Genomic DNA, 23,295 nt, shown 5'->3' on the forward strand with positions numbered 1-23,295 from the left:
GGGTACGCGTATTTCAGGGGTGCGTGGGAAGTTCCACACGCGATTCCATCAGGGTACGTGTATTACAGGGGTGCGCGGGGAGCACCACACGTGAATTGCACAGGGGCCTACCCTGCACATGTCCTGCAGGCACCCCATCCACCATGGACATGCCCCCCAGCCAACCCACATGTAAACTTGCACTACTGCCCACCAACGCATGTCCCCCTGCACCCCCAGCCACCAGGGGCACCCTCCACCAGGCCCCCACCCATGTCTCTCACCACCCCCACCCCCCAGCACTGTGGGGCACCTGCCACCAGGCCCCCACCCATGTCTCGCACCACCCCCACCCCCCCAGTCACCAGGGGCAGCCTCCGCCAGGCCCCCACCCATGTCTCCCACCACCCCCACCCCCCAGCCAACAGGGGCAGCCTCCACCAGGCCCCCACCCATGTCTCCCACCACCCCCACCCCCCAGCCACCAGGGGCAGCCTCCACCAGGCCCCCACTCATGTCTCCCACCACCCCCACCCCCCAGCACTGTGGGGCACCTGCCAGCAGGCCCCCACCCATGTCTCCCACCACCCCCACCCCCCCAGTCACCAGGGGCAGCCTCCACCAGGCCCCCACTCATGTCTCCCACCACCCCCACCCCCCAGCCACCATGGGCAGCCTCCACCAGGCCCCCACCCATGTCTCCCACCACCCCCACCCCCCAGTCACCAGGGACAGCCTCCACCAGGCCCCCACCCATGTCTCCCACCACCCCCACCCCCCCAGTCACCAGGGGCAGCCTCCACCAGGCCCCCACGCATGACTCCCACCACCCCCAACCCCCAGCCACCAGGGGCAGCCTCCACCAGGCCCCCACCCATGTCTCCCACCACCCCCACCCCCCAGCACTGTGGGGCACCTGCCAGCAGGCCCCCACCCATGTCCAACTCATGTTCCCCACCACCCCCACCACCCAGCACTGTGGGGCACCTGCCACCAGGCCCCACCCATGTCCAACGCATGTTCCCCACCACCCCCACCCCCCAGCACTGTGGGGCACCCGCCACCAGGCCCCACCCATGTCCAATGCATGTTCCCCACCACCCCCACCCCCCAGTCACCAGGGGCAGCCTCCACCAGGCCCCCACCCATGACTCCCACCACCCCCACCCCTCAGCCACCAGGGGCAGCCTCCACCAGGCCCCCACCCATGTGCAACGCATGTCCCCCACCACTCCCACCCCCCAGCACTGTGGGGCACCTGCCACCACGCCCCCACCCATGTCCAACTCATGTCTTCCACCACCCCCACTCCCCAGCACTGTGGGGCACCTGCCTCATGTTCCCCAGCCAACATGTCATCACAATCTAGATCCCTGGTCCCTATGGTCAGCCTCCAAATGCAAAACACCCACCCGAGTATTGCATCCACCCACTCATAATTTGCAATTACATCACAGAACACCAATTGCAAGTTCCGAAACAAACACATTTCCCTCACATACACCCAATGGGTGTCAGTGAATCTCAAAACACATATCATGAAATACATGAAACCAATGAGATACCACACATTGAAGTTCACCAAAAAAAAACATGTATTAAAGGAAACATAAATAGAATAGAAAATGAAGAAACAGAAACGTGAATGTACAAAGATGAAAAGAAGCATGTCCGTTAAAAAAAAGCAAAACCAAAAATAAAAATCCAAAGTAATGTTGTCCAAAGTCAATGTCCACAAAACAAAATCCAATGGGAAATAAAAAAGAAAGCCATTGCTCCATGGTTAAAAAGTCCAAAAAAAATACAATCCAACTGTGAACTATGTACATGGGAACAAGCAAGGGTCCATTATCCCAACAAAATAAAGGAAACCTATCTAACTACACTAACTAATAAAATAAATTATATACAAAAACGTGGCCAATGTCCGAAAGGTCCAAATAAAAAAAAACAAAAAAACAAAAATGAAACCTAACACTACCTACATAACTATGTACAAGGGCAGTGGGCTAGTTTCACGGCTCCCACCACGTTGCTGCTGCTGCTGCTGCTGCTGCTGCTGTGCCTCTGCCCGTGCACTGCCTCCTGCTGCCTGCACATCCTCCGCCGGCTGGGGTGCAGTCGTTGATGTGGCCACCCCTGCTGGACGTCCGACTCCCGACTGTGGCAGGGATGCCTCCTCCACCAGCCTAGCTGCACCGTCAGAGGCAGCTCCACAGGGCACCCAGGTGACTGATGGGTGGGAAGATGGCACAGAGGACGACTGGCGCGTAGGGGGTCCAGTTGAGGAGGGGGTCGGAGCAAGCCCCATCAGACGGAGGAATCCGGCCTCGGTGACCTGTCCCAGAAGGCTGACGTGGTCAACGAGCCATTCGAGATGACGTGCAGTCTCTTCATGAAAAGACTGCAGGTCACCTCACATGGCCCGTTGACGCAACGCCACACCAGCCAGGACAGGCTCAACCCGGACCTGGATAGCCACGTCCGCAGGCAGAGGAAGGCCAGTTGACGTGAGCTCATCCCCTGCCTGAAAACGGGTCTGGACGTAGGCATCCCTGCTGGTGCAAGATGATGCAGGGACAGGATCAGGGACAGGATTGCACACAGGCACCTCCGCGGCGGCCTGTGCTGCCTCCTGTCCCTAATCCTGCACTGCACCACTAGCACCAGTGGGATCCCCACCTCAAGACCCTGTCTCTGGTGCTTGCACGGCCTCCTACTCCACCAAACCCCCCACCAACCTGGATGACTCCGTGCCATCTTCCCCTGTTGGGCCCTGTGGGCTCCCAGCTGCCCCTTCTGCTGCCGAGGAGTCCAACTCCAACCTCCCCCTCTTGGACCTCCCCCCGGCAGCTGCGGCCTGGCATGTGGCACCGGACTCCTCACTCCCCGACGAGATGACAACATGGGAGGGGAGCCGGACCTTGCGTCTCCGGCTGGCGGTGGGATCCCCGCCGCTGTGTTCCACAGCACCTTCTCCTCCCTCTTCATCAGTTGACGCCGCAGACAGGGAGAAACAAAACACAGGCATCAGGGCACTGTACCATGGACACATACACATATGACAGTTTTACATGAGTGGCATTGGCAAACCTCAGACATGTCATCACAATCCCCAACACACATGTCATTACAACTCGCACACATGAGCCATACCACAGCCATATCGCAACTGCCACCACCATCCATACACATACAACAGCATGAGCAGCCAAAGGTGAGCCAGACATCACATGCAACACAGGAAGTGCACCACACATGTACACACACCACCACACTTGCATGCATGTGTACACCTCTGCCAAGTGTCGCAGTGTTCAGACGGGCATCCATGTCACATCTGCCAATCAGGCTTCCACATACCGCTGTCACATGCATCCATGTTGCATCACTGTTGCACTCTTGTCAAATACACACACATGCACATGTACACAGTGCTGATGCATGCAGCCAAAAACAACATACATGCGTGACATCACGGACATGTCTACTTACATACACATTCATCCAAACATGTGTGCCCACACAACTGCATTTGGCATGCAAGCCTACACACACAAGCACCATCCATGTCTCACACATTACAGCCCTCGCATGTGTCAGTCCCACGGCCCTGTACACCCCCACCCATACTCGACCCCATACAAACAGATGTGCAACCTGCACACTACTGAATAATCACCACACGCACTGCTCACAATCAGGATGCATGTACACTCACCGCTCGACTCCAGACGGGTCTGCTTCTCAAGGACCTGGACTTCGAGCGCTGGGGATATGCGTTCCAGGACCCTCATCTGTTCTTCCGACAAGTGGCCCCGGCACCCCTTGGCATCCGCTGCCTTCAAGAGGCGCCGGGCCTTGTTCAGGGTCCTGGACCTGAAGTCCTCCCAGCGCTTCTTGACATGTTGTAAGTCACGGACTGCCACCCCCTCCGCATTGATGGCAGTCATGATGTCAGTCCAGATCCGAGTCCGTCCTTCCTTGTCGGCGCGGGAACTTCCGAAGAGGGCATCATACTGCCCCAGGACTTGCTCCACCAGGACACCAACTTCGGTGGCACTGAAGCTGGTGCCCCTCTGCCTCTCTGGCCGGGGGTTGTCAGTGGTCACAGACGGTGTTTGCCCCGACATGACAACCCCAGAGGCAGGAGTGGGTGGGAAACTGGGTCCTGGGGCTGGGCTGTGGAGCGATGGAATCCCAGTCAGGAGTCTTCGGTTCCAGTTGGGGTGGCCATAGAAACAGCACCCCTGGCTGATGTGCAGGCAGCAAATGGCAGGGCACGTGGGCAGCAGGCAGTCAGGCAGCAGCAGATGGCAGGTGGGTGCATGCTCGGGGCTCCGGGGGGCAGTAGTTCGGCCTTCTGGGCAGGAGCGTGGTCTTCCGTGTGCTTACGTGTGGCCAGCTTGATACGGAGTGATTTGGCACGTGAAAAATCTGCATGTCAGCGTGTAATTCAAGGAAAGGCCCTTAGCGCGTAAGCGCGTCTGCACGCATACGCATTTTCATTGGACAGAAGGCCCCTCAAGCGCAAGCGCCCCTGTGACGTGACGCGTACAGACGTGCATGGGCATTTCAGCACGCGTGAAAAACTGCACGTCCGCGTGTAATACGAGGAAAGGGCCCATGCGCGTAAGCACACTTGGAAAACTGCACATCCGCGTGTAATACGAGGAAAGGCCCTTAGCGCGTATGCACGGCAGCACGCATATGCGATTTCATTGGACCAAAGGCCCTTAGCGCGTCCGCATGTAATACGAGGAAAGGGACCATGTGCGTAAGTGACGTGACGCGCGCGTGCGTTTCCCTCAGCACGGGTTAAAGGTGAGCGGGCCCAGCAGTTCGCTGTACATGCCTTTCGTGGAGACCGACGTGTGTTGCTGCTTCCTGTTGTTTCGCGCGCCATCACAACTTCACAGCTATCAAGGACGTATCTCTTCTTTTGGCGGGGGTATTGGCTACGCGTGTTTTTCTGCATCGCGCTAGTCAGACGGTGAGTCGCACACGCTCTTTTTCCCACTGCGGGTGCCCCTGTGTATCGCACCCATTTTCGATGTCATAGTAGCCTGCGTGTCCCATGCGTACGCGTTATTTGTGTTACTGGGTGCCACCGCATACTGCGGGAGGTTGAATCCACGCACGTAGGCTGCAGGGTTGCGTGCACGGTTCTACTGCAGTTTTGGGGTGCCTGAGCATTGCGTGACCCGTCACCACATCACCGGGGTCACATACAGCCTTGCAGGTGCAGGGGGGCTGTTAACATCTTGCTTCCCACCCCCTTCACCCCAATTGCCCAGGTCAATTGTGGTGTACACCTCCCATTGGCACCACTCCATCTGTGCCAGCACTACTACATCTGTGCCATGGTTGGGAGGCCACAAAAGGTGAGGGGCGCCTCAGCTGGGCGTACTCCTCATGGCGGGCGTGGTCGGGGACGTGGCCGCGGTGACCAGGGAGTAGGAGGACTCCAGGGTGTCCAGGGCAGCCACAGAGGGGGAAGAGGCAGGGGTGCACCACTTGAGCACAATGTTGTGCCATGTGTTGGTGCAGCCATGCCACCACCCCCTGTGGTTCCGGGGGATGCAGCTCCTGCATTTGGCACTGGCACCCATATGACCCGGCAGTCCGTTCCATCGACTGCCACGGGCCCAAGGGTAGTGGTAGCTGCAGGTGCAGCTGTGGACACCGCCACCCAGGCTAAGGGTCTGCCAGCGCAGGCTGCGTTGGCACTTGAAGAGCCCTTGGTAGATTTCCAACAGGCTAGGGGGGAAACCATAGGGGCAGGCCGGGCTGCTCAGACCAAGACACGTGTCCCTGGGGCAGTCATGTCATCTGCTGCCCCGAACAGCCGGGTGTTGGCAAGTGCAGGGGCAGATGCACCCAACAGCACCCCGGTTGTGAGTCTGCCAACCAGGACTGTTGCGGTCAATGACCCTGCCACAGCTGATGTTGCTGCGCAGGGTCCATTAGTGGGCACCCAGCTGCCACTGACACAAGTCAGGCCTTTGGTCATCCCTCCACCTGCCACTCCCTTGGCTCAATCCACCGAACCCACTGGCCATACTGGTCAGGGCGGCATTAGCCAGCCAGGGTCTGCGCCACAGTCCAAGAGGAGGAAGGTTGCACCTGCAGCACAGGTTGGGACCCCACACACAGCCACGACCTCCTGCACGTCGAGGAAGAAGCCTTTCTGTAAGCAGGAACTGGACTTCCTCGTGGACTACGTGCGGGGCCACAGCTTTGACATGCTAGTGGGTGCCAATAGTCAGACTACGGCTGCCCAATGTGACACCCACTGGAAGCATGTTGCGGAACATGTCAGTTCATTCGGCCATGAGGTGTGCATGGTGCAGGAGTGCAAAAAGTGTTGGAATGACATCAAGCGCAGCACTAAGGCCAAGCGTGCCTCAAATTACAACTTGATTCTGGTGACTGGCGGTGGGCCTGCACCAGAGGAGGAAGAACTCACTCCGCATGAGGCTCTCGTTGCGGAGTTCATATCACCTGAATTGGTCGAAGGAGTGGGAGAGAAGCTCGACTTTGATGCCCAATCCAGTGAGTGTTGATGCATGTTTGTTGAGGACGTGTGTGTTTCACTTGTGGGATGTGTTGTGCATGATTGCTGCTACATGTGACGTGTACATGGTTCTGATGTGTAAGTAATGCAATGCTACCGTCATGCATGTCTCCTCTGCCTGCATGCGGGACTCCATGTAGGCATGCTCCCTTGCCCCTCCTCCGCCACTCTGCACCCCAGTTCCACCTTTGCACTGGTCTGCTTCAATCTTGCCAATGTGTACTTTCTTGTTCATGTGTCCTGTGTAGATGCTAACTTCCAGCGTAGAATCTGCCAGACATATGCCGTGTGGTACAGCCTTAGTACTCGATGCAGGGTATCTCACTTGTACTGTGCATGGGTCACATGTCCCGCAGGGACATGAGTGCCCATTCATGCTCCATGTGCATTGCACGCATGCCCCTATGTGTCCTTGACTGGATGATCACTGTAAAATAAGTCCTTGGTTACATACATTGCCTGCCATCTCATCAGCCTTCCCATGTCAACTGTGGCTCAGTCCTGCGCTGCACACATGTTTAGGCTCTGACAATCTGTGTGGCTCACAGGCCTCAGCCTGTTCAATGGCCAATGACTCAGTCCAACTATTGTTGTGTCTTCTTCACACGTGGGCGGCCTCCGGAGTTTCCATCATGTGTCATGCCCACGGTCCCAGCATCATTTGCAGTGTTTTAATTTGAATCACATTAAGCTGTTGATGCCAGTCAACACTGCCTGTCAATACACAGGTGTATGGTCAGCCTTTTGATACCATGCTAGGCATCCCTGCTTTGGTACTGGGGTGTAGGGGTGCTTGGCTTCTAGACATGGTACACATTGAATGCACAATGCACGTGATGTCTGAATTTGACATTGCACTGCCTTCACATTTCCTGGCACACACCATGTAGTGCTTGTACATGTAGGTAGTGAGTGGCGTACACATTTTCTGCACAGCATAGAACCACTTCCATGGAAACTGCCACCTTTCAACAGCTCTGATCACAGAAGCTATTCAAAGTATACCCAGCATGCATGCCAGGTCATATGTTGTGTGTCACATGTCTGCCGGATGCCTTTGCTGTCGGTGTGTGTGTGTGTGTCGTGTGCTTCTGACATGTGTATTGACCTTTTTCTCTCTATTTTTCAGGTGATGACGCAATGGAGGCGGAGGATGGTGTTGTCATGCCAGACACAGGGTTGGTAACACCACATCAACCCAGCACTAGTGGGGGTCGTGGGGTGGTAGGCCACAGTTGGATGAGCATCAAGTCCATGTGTCAGGGGTGAGTGATTCTGATGTGGACACTCCTCTGTCTGCGACACCTGCACTGAGGGATCAGACAGTCTTGGTTCCTCCGCCTGTGGTGGATCGGGACGCAGGGTCACCGTCCACACCAGTCACTGATGTGCCTGGGACATCACGTCGACGGGGGCATGTAGTCGTGCAGCCGCAGGCGGTGCCAACACAGCGAGGACCCCCGGTTCTTGGGTCCCGCCCGGCAACGCAGTCGCCGCGCGCAACCGCTGTATACTGAGTGGGAGCAAGACATGACTGCCAATTCCGAACGGCAGGGGGCAGCAATGGAGAACATCGCTGAGAGCATGGAGCGTGTGGCCCGATCTGTGCTCCCCACTGCTAGGCAGGTGCTTCTCCAGCAGCAGGCGACACGGTCCACGGCCCGCTCGCTCAGGCTGGGCATGGCGGCCTCAGACAGGGCACACCAGGCTGAAATGTCGTCTCTGCGTCAAGCAATTGCTGCTCACGCAGAGGCGCACATGGATGCCCTGAAGGGAGTATGCTTCCCTCAGATCCACTCTGGGTGTCCTTATGATGTCCCAGAGGCAGCAGGCAGAGGAGAGGTTTACACAGCTTGAGCGTACCATCTCGGCTGAGCTACAGGCTTGCCGGGAGGTGCAGCGGTTATCCAGCCAGGCCTTGCAGGAGGAATTCCCTGTTACACGTGCTACCTTGCAAGAGGAAGCACGTGTATCACGTGAGGTACTGCATGCAGACCTACGTCACATCGCCACACAGAACCAGGCTCACCCGTCCGGCAGACTTGCTGCCGATGAGGGGCAAGCTGCGGCTAGGCGTGGCCAGGCTACTGTGCCACGTCCTCCTTTCCAGGATGAGCCAGACTCGGACAACCATCTATCTCCCACATAGGTCGTGCTTTGCAGGCGTTGAGCCCATGGAGGATTTTTTTTTTGACTCAGCATCATCGCATGTGGATGTTGAGCAGCACCCTGTACCTCCCCCCTCCTGGGTGCCTCCCCTCCCCCCCGGGTCGTATGTGGACATTTTTGATTTTTCTTTTAGTTTAGTTGGTTAAGTTTCTGTTTGATAGTTAGTTTAAATAGGTAATGTAGGTTTTCCATAGTTAGTGTAATTAGTTAATAGTTGATTTAGTTTAAAATTGCTAGTCTATTGTGCTTTCATGTGACAGTGCAGTGCTTTGTGGCTTTTGAAGGCATCCACTGTCTGTTCCAGCTGGGCCCCTCATGGTTGTCTTGTGTATGTGTTTGCTACTTGGGGTCCTTGACTCACATATGCCACTCCTGCCTCCCTTATCCATGGGCTCGCAAGGATGGTTCGGTGTTACAGCATTTTACACAAGGGCATTGGACTGTCATATCTGTGGCATGTCTGGTGCTGTGTGACTTGTGTTGACACCCCTAGTGGGGATGATTTAGGTGGAATTGTCCACTGTTCAGCTTTTGCTAGATGGGGTGTGTCATGATTAATGTGGACATTGATTGCTATGCATTGTGTAGTATGTTTCATATCTTTCCTGTACATGTGCTTGTTGCAATTCATGCTGTACACTTTGGAGGTGAAAGACGGACTGATGGTGTGATTTGTGATGTGACTCTCTGACATGGTCAAGTAATGAGATGCCTGATGAGACACACACAGATGACTTTGAAGCATTAATCATGTGTTTCATGGCCTTTCTGCAGGGGGATGAGCCTCCAGAGCACCTTTGCCAGCAGACATGGCCCATTGGACGACGGTATTCTGGACCCGTTTGTTGGTGCCCACATGCACATGTGTGCACAAGCAGAGGCACAGTGATTGCAGACCCACATCCTAGAACTGCTGACATGTTCCAAGGAACTCCAGGCAAGGTGAGCATGACATGGGGGCCACGACACAGCAAAGCTTGCACCAGGCGAGTTGCACATGCAGGCTTAGTCACAGCACTGAGGGTGAGTTTAGATGAATATTGGTGTTGAAGCACACAATGCAGCTCAGATGTGTTTGGGGACTGATGGCTGTTGATAGTAGGGTTGTCTGGGACACATGCAGTGGCAGTGGCACATACCCTCCGGTACACCAAGGTCCATTGAGGCACTTGTATCAACCATGTAGCCTTCCGAGACATGGAAAGGGGCAGCTCACAGGGACATACAGCAAGGCACATACTCGGGTGCAGTGCATGTCTTTTCCACATACTTCATGATAAATGCACTGCCAACTTTGTTTCGGTCATGGTGGTATGCAACTTGCTCTGTAGTCATGGCTTGCTATATGGGTCTGTCTGCTTACCCAGGGAACATTGCATGTTGTGTGAATTGTGACACATTGGTGTTCCATTTGCCATGCACCCACCAGCGGCTGCCTTACTGCATTGACTGTGTATGACCTGTCACAGGGGTGATGTTATATATGGGTACGAAGCATCAACCACAGATTGTCTGTTTGTAGAGTAGTTTGTTGCTATGGGGCATGTTTGGTGTTGTGTTTTTGTGTAATTGGCACGTACAGGTTGTTGACTGTGGCTCTCTTTGCAGCATTGCAGTGCTCCTGTAACCGGACCTGAGAGTGCGCAGGCAGGAGACCAGCACTCAAAACCAGAGCTAAGTGTCTTGTTTTTTTTCTTACGAACTGCTCTGCATAGGCTTGCTGGGGAGTGTACTGATGCATGGATGACTGTGTGGTTCAATTTGGTATGTTTTTTTCTCCCTAATCACCCGTGATCCTATGCAATTTTGAAACCTGTACCCTCTACCCGGTGTTCCTGCTTCCCGTGCCTATCCAAGCAACGTTCCCTGACCCTCTTTTCCCACTGGGGTTGCGGATGCCTGTGTAAGCCCCGAACTTGCAGGTGCCAAAACCCTAGAGGGAGTGGTTGGTTCGTACCACTCCTGAGCCCGGACTACAGAAGACCTTGACAATTATGTCCAAGTTTGTTTGGATTGTGTATGTGTTCATGCAGGTTGTACATTTTCGTGCATTCCGTAGTTTCATGTGTCATTCCTCCTCCCCTCTCCTGCCACTCATTCCAGTCATCCAGTGTGTCAACACCTGTCCCGACTGCATATCCCTGAACCTCATTCCCCACCAGGGTCTCAGGGGCCTGTGTGAGTTTAACCTTGCAGGCACCCGGGACATGGTGGGGGTGGTTGTTTCGTGACACTCCCGCGCCTGTACAGGGGACCTGTGACAGTACACATCAATTCATGGTGCATCATCCTATGTCATGTACCACACGTCTCACATCCTGTCGTGACATTGTTTTGCTGTGCTACCTTGGTTGTTGCATCATTGTGGTAGTACTTGGCCTTTGTGAGGTACTGCTACGTCAAGTCATCTACTGGAGGGTGTTCAGGTTCGTTTTTATGCCTTGGATTTTGTGATTTTGGAAATGAGTGTGGATTCTAAGGGTTCAGGCATCTTTTCACACACAAGGTGGGAGATGGTGACGAAGGGTAAAGGTGATCCTGTGGCCAGGTGGAATTGAGGTTTGGAGGCTCCATGACCCAGGTGCAGTTGTTCAGTTGGTCATGGTAATTTGTGAGGGAGGGGGGGTTGTTGTTGATAGTTGCCTTGCCCTGCAGTGTGATGGGACCTCTGACATAGTAATGGTGGTATCCTATGTACATGTTGTGTTCTGCTGATCAATGCCTGTTCAAGTGTTGTGTCTTCCTTTCAGGTGTCGAGGGGATAGTTGTGGTTTGACATGCTGGGGTGTACACATGGTGGATGTTCACATGTGATGTGTAGGGAACACTGATGGTCACTTGCGTGCACATGCATATGTGGAGTGCATGTCCTTGCAGAACCACACACTTGCACTTTGATGCACTACATGTACTCCCACCCTTGCATATCCACCTGTACACTGTTTGCCTTCTGGTGCCCACTGTGTCCCGGCAGCACATGTTCTGTGACTGATCATGGATCCAGTACATGCCTAATTTGATTTTTGACGTGGTCTGTTACTTAGATGTGATGCTCAGGGTGTGCATCACACACAGTGGCTGTTCACTGTGCTGTGCGCTGAGCAGTGTGATGCAGGAGTAGGACACTGCACATATGAGCTGCAGTGTTGATTTTGCAATGCATAATGTGCATGTAGACAGGCATTCATTGTGATGTTACGTCTACGACTGTTGTAATGCATTTGGAAATGACTTATTTTGGGTGGGAGATTTTGTAGATCTGTCATTTCATCTGATTTCGGGTCAGGCAGCAGTGTCCAATGCCACTGTACATTTAGGACATGGCAATGTGTACCTTATCGTTACTGCATTGGTGTATGGGTATTGCGTGCCATGTCATGTTGATGTTTGGGAGGGTTTGAGTGACATGACAGTGATGGCCATGGCCTGTTTTGCAGGTGTGTGTGATGCATACCTTGCATGTCCGGGTCATCCGCTTCTCAGTGCAACTAGCTGGGGGTAGATTTCTCTCCGCAGCGGGGCCCTCCCCCTGGAACTGACTTCCGGCCTGACTTGAACTTGAGGGGAACCATCTCCAGTTCTGGAAGCACCTCAAGACCTTCCTCTTTGCTTCTGCTTACTGTCTGCCTCTCCCTTGCAGAATTCTCCACTGGAACTGCACAGGAGCTGCAACTGGGCCACTCTCACCGACCTCGGTCCCTGGCCCAGCCACTCTCCACTTGCACTGCCTCCCTGGCAACCCCTGCACTGCAGTACTGTCTCTCTATCCCTACAGCCCTCCCTTCCCAGCACTTGTCTGCACTTACCTTTGTAGTTGCCACCAGGCGACCTATGTATTATTTTTTTGGGCTACTTCCCCTGTACTGGACTCCACCCCCACCCTTCCCCTTGCACTTTTCCCATTCCCCCTACCCCTGCACTTGCACGATCTCAATGACACCTGGCCTAGTAGTACCGTTCTCTGTGTTCCCTTGTTCCCCCCTCCCTGCCTCATTGCGCCTTGGAATACTTGTGTATGGCCCATATCATGTCATATGTCATATGTGTGCCTTTTGGTCACACAGGATAGCGTGTGTTTAAGTAGCTAGGGATGCAGACGATGTGGCACGTCCATGGCAACTATCTCAGGGTGGTAGGGTTGTGACAGTTGACTGTCTCTTTGTCATCATCGATTGTCACCTGGTATGTGCCAGGCCTGTGTGCACTCCGCAGGGGTGGAAGTTTAGGTGAAAAATGTGGCCACAAGCTGGGTCCGGGCTTCCTCGCCACGTGCCCTGTCCCCTCCCATGGGCAGCACCTGTGCCTGTGGTTGGGGATGTGGGGGCACCACCATGTCCACCAGGACGCCCTGCCGTGTTGCAACATTGTGCAGGACACATGCTGCCACAATGATCCTGCACACTACTGGTGGTGCATAGAGTAGTTGCCCACCAGAGCGGTCAAGGGAGCGGAAACGTGACTTGAGCACTCCGAATGTGCGCTCCACTATGCCCCTGGTTGCAATATGGGCGGCGTTGTATCTTACCTGGGGTGGTGTGGTGGGGTTCCGGATTGGCGTCATCATGTGGTTGCTCAGAGGGTAGGCACTGTCCCCTGGGGAGGTGATAATAGTTGAGATGATTAGGGTTTGGATATTTGTCTGTGTGTGACTTGCATGCATGTGCAAGGGCATTTGTACTGACCTAGGAGCCATGTGTCGCCATGCTGCCCAGCTTCCAGGGCCCGGCTCAGGGCGGACATTCTGTATATGAAACTGTCATGGGTGGAGCCAGGGTAGTTTGCATAGACAGAGGTGATGATTCCCTTTGCATCGCATACCACCTGTACATTGATGGAATGCCAGTGCTTGCGGTTTCGGTAGATGTGCTCAATGGCCCTAGGTGGACGTAGGGCCACATGGGTGCAATCTATGGCACCGAGCACTTTGGGGAAGTGTGCCACCCTGAAAAAATCCAGGACAACGGCCTGCCTTTCTGCGGGTGTTCTGGGCATGTATATGTGCCTGCGGACTGAGGGGCGCGCTGTCATGATTGCCAGTACCTGGTGTAGGCAGCGTGACTGCGTGGCCTGTGAGACCCCCCCCACTATGGCAGTGGTCCGCTGAAATGACCCAGTGGCCAAAAAATGCAGGACATTGAGCAGCTTCTCCAAGGGGCTCAATGCTTGGGAGCAAAGGGTGGGGGATGTGAGGTCATCTTCCCACTCCCTGACCAGGTCTAGGATGATATGGGGTGGAAACCTATACCTGCCATAGACCTGGTCGTCAGGCATCCCAAAAAGGCTTGTCCATGGTGCGAAATGCGTGCCCTGGCTATTCTCCTCCTCCTGCGGTGTCCCACGATCAGTGCAGCGACAAATGGGGCATTCATCGTAGCTGTATATACGCGTTTGTTGTTTGCGCGCACTTTTATGCTGTGCGCGGGGACGGCTCCGCCTGCCTTCGTGTGGGCGGACGCGTTGACGCCTGTGCACGTCTTTTGCCGTGCGCGGGTTTCCCGTATTCGGATACGGTCCGAGTGTCATCGCGTGTGATCGGAGGGGAGTGAGCGTACACGCAACTGGCCTGGGTACATGTATTTCGGGGTGCGCGGGAAGTTCCACATGCGATTAGCCTGGGTACGTGTGTTCCGGGGTGCCGGGAACTTTCACACGTGATTGGTGGAAATCCACGTGTGTTCTGTCATCACGTGCAATGAGGGAAACACCTGCGCGCGTCACGTCACAGACGTGCTCACGCGCTAAGAGCCTTTGGTCCAATGAAATCGCATATGCGTGCTGCCGTGCATACGCGCTAAGGGCCTTTCCTCGAATTACACGCTGACGTGCAGATTTTTCATGTGCCAAATCACTCCGTATCAAGCTGGCCACGCGTAAGCACACGGAAGACCACGCTCCTGCCCAGAAGGCTGAACTACTGCCCCCCAGAGCTACGAGCACGCTCCCACCTGCCATCTGCTGCTGCCTGACTGCCTGCTGCCCACCTGCCCTGCCATTTGCTGCCTGCACATCAGCCAGGGGTGCTGTTGCTGTGACCACCCCTGCTGGAACCGAAGACTCCCGACTGGGATTCCATCGCTCCACAGCCCAGCCCCAGGACCCAGTTGCCCACCCACTCCTGCCTCTAGGGTTGTCATGTCGGGGCAAACACCATCTGTGACCACTGAAAACCCCCGGCCAGAGAGGCAGAGGGGCACCAGCTTCAGTGCCACCGAAGTTGGTGTCCTGGTGGAGCAAGTCCTGGGGCAGTATGATGCCCTCTTCGGAAGTTCCTGCGCCGACAAGGAAGGACGGACTCGGATCTGGACTGACATCGTGACTGCCATCAACGCGGAGGGGGTGGCAGTCCGCGACTTACAACATGTCAAGAAGCGCTGGGAGGACTTCAGGTCCAGGACCCTGAACAAGGCCCGGCGCCTCTTGAAGGCAGCGGATGCCAAGGGGCACCGGGGCCACTTGTCAGAAGAAAAGATGAGGGTCCTGGAACGCATATCCCCAGCGCTCCACGTCCAGGTCCTTGAGAAGAAGACCCGTCTGGAGTCGAGCGGTGAGTGTACATGCATCCTGATTGTGAGCAGTGCGTGTGGTGATTATTCAGTAGTGTGCAGGTTGCACATCTGTTTGTATGGGGTCGAGTATGGGTGGGGGTGTACAGGGCCGTGGGGCTGACACATGCGAGGGCTGTAATGTGTGAGACATGGATGGTGCTTGTGTGTGTAGGCTTGCATGCCAAATGCAGTTGTGTGGGCACACATGTTTGGATGAATGTGTATGTAAGTAGACATGTCCGTGATGTCACGCATGTATGTTGTTTTTGGCTGCATGTATCAGCACTGTGTACATGTGCATGTGTGTGTATTTGACAAGGGTGCAACAGTGATGCAACATGGATGCATGTGACAGCGGTATGTGGAAGCCTGATTGGCAGATGTGACATGGATGCCCGTCTGAACACTGCGACACTTGGCAGAGGTGTACACATGCATGCAAGTGTGGTGGTGTGTGTACATGTGTGGTGCACTTCCTGTGTTGCATGTGATGTCTGGCTCACCTTTGGCTGCTCATGCTGTTGTATGTGTATGGATGGTGGTGGCAACTGCGATATGGCTGTGGTATGGCTCATGTGTGCGAGTTGTAATGACATGTGTGTTGGGGATTGTGATGACATGTCTGAGGTTTGCCAATGCCACTCATGTACAACTGTCATGTGTGTATGTGTCCATTGTACAGTGCCCTGATGCCTGTGTTTTGTTTCTCCCTGTCTGCAGCGTCAACTGATGAAGAGGGCGGAGAAGGTGCTGTGGAGCACAGCGGCGGGGATCCCACCGCCAGCCGGAGACGCAAGGCCCCGCTCCCCTCCCATGTTGTCATCTCGTCGGGGAGTGAGGAGTCCGGTGCCGCGTCCCAGGCCGCAGCTGCCGGGGGGAGGTCCAAGAGGCGGAGGTTGGAGTTGGACTCCTCGGCAGCAGAAGGGGCAGCTGGGACCCCACAGGGCCCAACAGGGGAAGACGGCACAGAGTCATCCAGGTTGGTGGGGGGTTTGGTGGAGGAGGAGGCCATGCAAGCACCAGAGACGGGGTCTGGAGGTGGGGATCCCACTGGTGCTAGTGGTGCAGTGCAGGACCAGGGACAGGAGGCAGCACAGGCCGCCGCGGAGGTGCCTGTGTGCACTCCTGTCCCTGATCCTGTCCCTGAATCATCTTGCACCAGCAGGGATGCCTACGTCCAGACCCGTTTTCAGGCAGGGGATGAGCTCACGTCAACTGGCCTTCCTCTGCCTGCGGTCGTGGCTATCCAGGTCCGGGTTGAGCCTGTCCTGGCTGGTGTGGCGTTGCATCAACGGGCCAAGCGAGGTGACCTGCAGTCTTTTCATGAAGAGACTGCAAGTCATCTCGAATGGCTCGTTGACCACGTCAGCCTGCTGGGACAGGTCACCCAGGCCGGATTCCTCCGTCTGATGGGGCTTGCTCCGACCTCCTCCTCAACTGGACCCCCTACACGCCAGTCGTCCTCTGTGCCATCTTCCCACCCATCAGTCACCTGGGTGCCCTGTGGAGCTGCCTCTGACGGTGCAGCCAGGCTGGTGGAGGAGGCATCCCTGCCACAGTCGGGAGTCAGACGTCCAGCAGGGGTGGCCACATCAACGACTGCACCCCAGCCGGCGGAGGATGTGCAGGCAGCAGGAGGCAGTGCACGGGCAGAGGCACAGCAGCAGCAGCAACGTAGTGGGAGCCATGAAGGCTCGGGGCCTTCAACATCGGAGGGGCAGGCATCGGCCGGAGGGCAGGAGGACCCAGGACAGAGAGTGTCTTCCGTGTGGCAGCGGTTGGGCCACGCCATAGATGCGGAGCGCCAGCGGGCGGAAGAGGCACGGCTCACAATGGTCAGGGCGGAGAACTCCATGCGGAGGGCCCTGAGGCGGACCGAGTGCCTCGAGGCAATCCGCAGGGGTTTGGAGGTGGAGACGTCGACGGCCCTGCGGACCCTCGGGGCCATGGAGGAGGACCGCCTCCGGGACATTGAGGAGGAGTTCGATGATGCCCTGGCCCTTGACATCCACAAGTGAGCCGTGAAACTAGCCCGCTGCCCTTGTACATAGTTATGTAGGTAGTGTTAGGTTTCATTTTTTTTAAAATTTTATTTGGACCTTTCAGACATTGGCCACATTTTTGTATATAGTTTATTTTATTAGTTAGTGTAGTTAGATAGGTTTCCTTTATTTTGTTGGGATAATGGACCCTGGCTTGTTCCCATGTACATAGTTCACAGTTGGATTGTATTATTTTTTTCTTTTTAACCATGGAGCAATGGCTTTCTTTTTTATTTCCCATTGGATTTTGTTTTGTGGACATTGGGCCTCATTACACGGAAGGCGGTAATCCAGGGTGCTATTAGCACCCTGGACCATGCCGGTAAATTACCGGCACCGCCTTGGCGGAAAGGGGATTTACCGCCCCATTCCAAGGTTGGAGGGGCGGTAAATCCCCCTTCCGCCATTGCCCTTCCCCATTCCCATTCCTGCCCCATAGGGCTCTATGGGAATGGGGAAGGCGCTAATTACGGCACCGCAATTTTGCGGTGCCGTAATTAGCTCCGAGGTCCCTTAGCGGGTTGGTACTTAACGCCTGCAAGAAGCAGGCGTTAATTCCTCCAACCCGCAAAGGGACCTTGTAGTACGGCGGTAAGGGTTAACGGTCACCGTTGCCATTAACGGTGACCGTTAACCCTTACCGCCGTCCGTGTAATGAGGCCCATTGACTTTGGACAACATTACTTTGGATTTTTATTTTTGGTTTTGCTTTTTTAACGGACATGCTTCTTTTCATTTTTGTACATTCACGTTTCTGTTTCTTCATTTTTCATTCTATTTATGTTTCCTTTAATACATATTTTTTTTTGGTGAACTTCAATATGTGGTATCTCATTGGTTTCATGCATTTCATGATATGTGTTTTGAGATTCACTGACACCCATTGGGTGTATGTGAGGGAAATGTGTTTGTTTCGGAACTTGCAATTGGTGTTCTGTGATGTAATTGCAAATTATGAGTGGGTGGATGCAATACTCGGGTGGGTATTTTGCATTTGGAGGCTGACCATAGGGACCAGGGATCTAGATTGTGATGACATGTTGGCTGGGGAACATGAGTGGCACATGGGTGGGGGCCTGCTGGCAGGTGCCCCACAGTGCTGGGGGGTGGGGGTGGTGGGGAACATGAGTTGGACATGGGTGGGGGCCTGGTGGCAGGGGCCCACAGTGCTGGGGGGTGGGGGTGGTGGGGAACATGAGTTGGACATGGGTGGGGGCCTGCTGGCAGGTGCCGCACAGTGCTGGGGGGTGGGGGTGGTGGGAGACATGAGTTGGACATGGGTGGGGGCCTTGTGGAGGCTGCCCCTGGTGTCTGGGGGGGTGGGGGTGGTGGGAGACATGGGTTGGGGCCTGGTGGAGGCTTCCCCTGGTAACTTGGGGGTGGGGGTGGTGGGGAACATGAATTGGACATGTGTGGGTGCCTGGTGGCAGGTGCCCCACAGTGCTGTGGGGTGGGGGTGGTGGGGAACATGAGTTGGACATGGGTGGGGGCCTGTTGGCAGGTGCCCCACAGTGCTGGGGGGTGGGGGTGGTGGGAGACATGGGTGGGGGCCTCGTGGAGGCTGCCCCTGGTGACTGGGGGGGTGGGGGTGGTGGGGAACATGAGTTGGACATGTGTGGGTGCCTGGTGGCAGGTGCCCCACAGTGCTGTGGGGTGGGGGTGGTGGGGAACATGAGTTGGACATGGGTGGGGGCCTGTTGGCAGGTGCCCCACAGTGCTGGGGGGTGGGGGTGGTGGGGAACATGCGTTGCACATGGGTGGGGCCTGGTGGCAGGTGCCCCACAGTGCTGGGGGGTGGGGGTGGTGGGGAACATGAGTTGGACATGGGTGGGGGCCTGCTGGCAGGTTCCCCACAGTGCTGGGGGATGGGGGTGGTGGGAGACATGGGTGGGGGCCTGGTGGAGGCTGCCCCTGGTGGCTGGGGGGTGGGGGTGGTGGGTGTGGTGGGAGTCATGGGTGGGGGCCTGGTGGAGGCTGGCCCTGGTGGCTGGGGGGTGGGGGTGGTGGGAGACATGGGTGGGGGCCTGGTGGTGGGTGCCCCTGCACTGCTGGGGGCTGGGGGTGGTGGGAGACATGGGTGGGGGCCTGGTGGTGGGTGCCCCTGCACTGCTGGGGGGTGGGGGTGGTGGGAGACATGAGTGGGGGCCTGGTGGAGGCTGCCCCTGGTGACTGGGTGGGTGGGGGTGGTGGGAGACATGGGTGGGGGCCTGGTGGAGGCTGCCCCTGGTGACTGGGGGGGTGGGGGTGGTGGGAGACATGGGTGGGGGCCTGGTGGCATGTGCCCCACAGTGCTGGGGGGTGGGGGTGGTGGGGGACATGCGTTGGACATGGGTGGGGGCCTGGTGGCAGGTGCCCCACAGTGCTGGGGGGTGGGGGTGGTGTGGAACATGAGTTGGACATGGGTGGGGTCCTGGTGGCAGGTGCCCCACAGTGCTGGGGGGTGGGGGTGGTGGGGAACATGAGTTGGACATGGGTGGGGGCCTGGTGGCAGGTGCCCCACAGTGCTGGGGGGTGGGGGTGGTGGGGAACATGCGTTGGACATGGGTGGGGCCTGGTGGAGGCTGCCCCTGGTGGCTGGGGGGTGGGGGTGGTGGGAGTCATGGGTGGGGGCCTGGTGGAGGCTGCCCCTGGTGGCTGGGGGGTGGGGGTGGTGGGAGACATGGATAGGGGCCTGGTGGTGGGTGCCCCTGCACTGCTGGGGGGTGGGGGTGGTGGGAGACATGGGTGGGGCCCTGGTGGAGGCTGCCCCTGGTGACTGGGGGGTGGGGGTGGTGGGAGACATGGGTGGGGGGCTGGTGGAGGCTGCCCCTGGTGACTGGGGGGGGTGGGGGTGGTGGGGAACATGAGTTGGACATGGGTGGGGGCCTGGTGGCAGGTGCCCCACAGTGCTGGGGGGTGGTGGTGGTGGGGAACATGAGTTGGACATGGGTGGGGGCCTGGTGGCAGGTGCCCCACAGTGCTGGGGGGTGGGGGTGGTGGGGAACATGCGTTGGACATGGGTGGGGCCTGGTGGCAGGTGCCCCACAGTGCTGGGGGGTGGGGGTGGTGGGGAACATGAGTTGGACATGGGTGGGGGCCTGCTGGCAGGTGCCCCACAGTGCTGGGGGGTGGGGGTGGTGGGAGACATGGGTGGGGGCCTGGTGGAGGCTGCCCCTGGTGGCTGGGGGGTGGTGGGAGTCATGGGTGGGGGCCTGGTGGAGGCTGCCCCTGGTGACTGGGGGGGTGGGGGTGGTGGGAGACATGGGTGGGGGCCTGGTGGAGGCTGCCCCTGGTGACTGGGGGGGTGGGGGTGGTGGGAGACATGGGTGGGGGCCTGGTGGCAGGTGCCCCACAGTGCTGGGGGGTGGGGGTGGTGGGGAACATAAGTTGGACATGGGTGGGGGCCTGGTGGTGGGTGCCCCTGGTGGCTGGGGGTGCAGGGGGACATGCGTTGGTGGGCAGTAGTGCAAGTTGACATGTGGGTTGGCTGGTGGGCATGGCCATGGTGGATGGTGTGCCTGCAGGACATGGGCTGGGTAGGCCCCTGTCGTGTGATCCACCTGCAGTGGCCGTGGAGGGTGTAGAGGGAACACCTGGGAGGACCCACACGTGCAATTCACGTGTGCTGCTCCCGGCGCACCCCTGTAATACACGTACCCTGATGAGATCGCGTGTGGAACTACCCGCGCACCTCTGGAATACACATACCCCGCTCAATCGCGTGTGTGACTTCACGCGCACCCCCGTAATACACGTACCCCGCTCAATCGCGTGTGTAACTTCCCGCGCACCCCCGAAATACACGTACCCCGCTCATTTGCATGTGTAACTTCCCGCGCGCCCCCGAAATACACGTACTCCGCTCAATCGCGTGTGTGACTTCCCGCGCGCCCCCGAAATACACGTACCCCGCTCAATCGCGTGTGTGACTTCCTGCGCGCCCCCGAAATACACGTACCCCGCTCAATCGCGTGTGTGACTTCCCGCGCGCCCCCGAAATACACGTACCCCGCTCAATCGCGTGTGTAACTTCCCACGCGCCCCCGAAATACACGTACCCCGCTCGCACAGGCCCAATTGCTGTATGTTGCCACATTCGTGATGCGCTGGGACTCTACCGCCTGCCTTCGTGTGGCGGACGTGTTTCAGCTTGTGCGTGTCTTTGGCTGTGCATGGCTTTGCCCTATTCGATTCCATGAATACGTGTGGTTAGAGTGCATGTGGGCGTTCCGTCTGCTTCCCTGCAGTACATCCCCAGTTACGCCCTTATTTTCGCGCGTTGTTCCCCATTCCGCGCGTTACGCCCCATGTCCCACCCACTTTCTGGTGTATGCGCCGAGGTTGTGCGCTTTCACTGTGCGTGTCGCACACGCCTTTCGGGATGTTGCAGTGACTTGTGCGCCATGCACGGGTTTGGCGCACATCCTGAGGTGTACACGCGCAGGGACTTCCATGAATCGCACGCGTGCGCGTGCGCCTGTTTTTTTCCGCTTGCGCCTGCTTTTGCCTGCTTGCGCCTGCTTGTGCGAAGATTTTCAGCGCACGTTTGTTCCATGAATCGGCCCCTTAATGATTTGTCGAATACTAGGTATATAAAAATGGTTCTCCCAAGAGGCATTCATTGTAAATATGTTTGTTTGTTTGTTTGTTTGTTTGTTTTTTTGTTTGTTTATTTGTTTGTTTGTTTGTTTGTTTGTTTTATTCACTTATAATGCACACCAAACCCAAAGGTAGCCGGGCGCAACAGTACAGAAAATGCGAGGCTTGAGTTACAAAGTTACAGATAATATCCAATAATGTCCATAAATATACAATTATGTGCAAGTTACAAACAATCTAAATACAAGCCGGGTGAAACAGTACAGAAGATGCGAGGCTTGAGTTACAAAGTTACAGATAATATCCAATGATGTCCATAAATATACAATTGTGTTCAAGTTACAAACAATCTAAATACAAGAATTACAGCTAATGTACAATGGTGTGCAAGGAATGGGGTTGTGTGCATGCTAACAAGCAAGCTAAATATGCACTAACCAAGGAGGTCTACTAGAGTCTAGGTGAGGCCGGCATATATACAGGTTCTGGCAGGACATCTCTTACTAGTCACTGGGGCATGTAGACGAGGGTGGCAACTAAGTGTTGTCTAGCATTTCTACTCTAGGGTTACGAGGCTAAGTAAATGTGGATGGTTTAGTTGTCGGCAGCTTTCAGGAAGTTGATGTACTTAGATCTGAATTTCAGAAGGGGCTGCTCCTCACGTAGGGGGTGAGACAGTGAGTTCCAGAGTTGAGCTGCTCGGACATGGAAGCTACCTCCCCCAACCTTAGACAGTTTGAATCTGGGTATAATGAGGCTATTAACATTGGATAATCTTGCTGGTCTGGTGGAGCTCCTCCTAAGGAATTTGTCTGTAAGAGAACTGGGTGCAGCATTGTTCAGGGCTTTGTGAACATGCAATGCAGTTTTTAGGTGAATTTTGTTTTGGGTGGACAGCCAGTTGTTTTGGCACCTGATTTTAGATATGTGTGATCTTTTAGGCATGCCAAGAGCAGCTTGCAGGGCATTCTTTTGAAGAATTTGTATTCTGTTGACAATATGATTTATTGGCACCAATGTAGAGGGCATTGCAATAATCAAGCCGGGATAGGATTAGTGTTCTGGCTAAGATAATGCAGTTGATGTTTGATAGAAAGTGTTTGCCAGCTCTAATGAGTTTGCAGGTGTAAGCAGTGGCAGATGTCATGGACTTCACCTGTTTGTCAAATGAGAGGGTGGGGTCCAAATAGAGTGAGTCCCCAGGATGATAAATTCTGCTTTATCATCATTCAGGCATAGTCCTTGGGTTGCCACCCATGCCTGAATGATGCATTCCAAATCCTTGTTGTAATCCCCAGAAAGTGGGAGGAGAATCTGGGTATCATCTGCATAGTTCATTTAGGTGATACCAAGATGGTCCAGATCATCAAAAAGGGGATTAGTAAATATGTTGTATAGGGTAGGT

This window comes from Ambystoma mexicanum, chromosome 6q (genome assembly GCF_040938575.1).
Source record: "Ambystoma mexicanum isolate Mex_15411 chromosome 6q, UKY_AmexF1_1, whole genome shotgun sequence".
Taxonomy (NCBI): Eukaryota; Metazoa; Chordata; class Amphibia; order Caudata; family Ambystomatidae; genus Ambystoma; species Ambystoma mexicanum.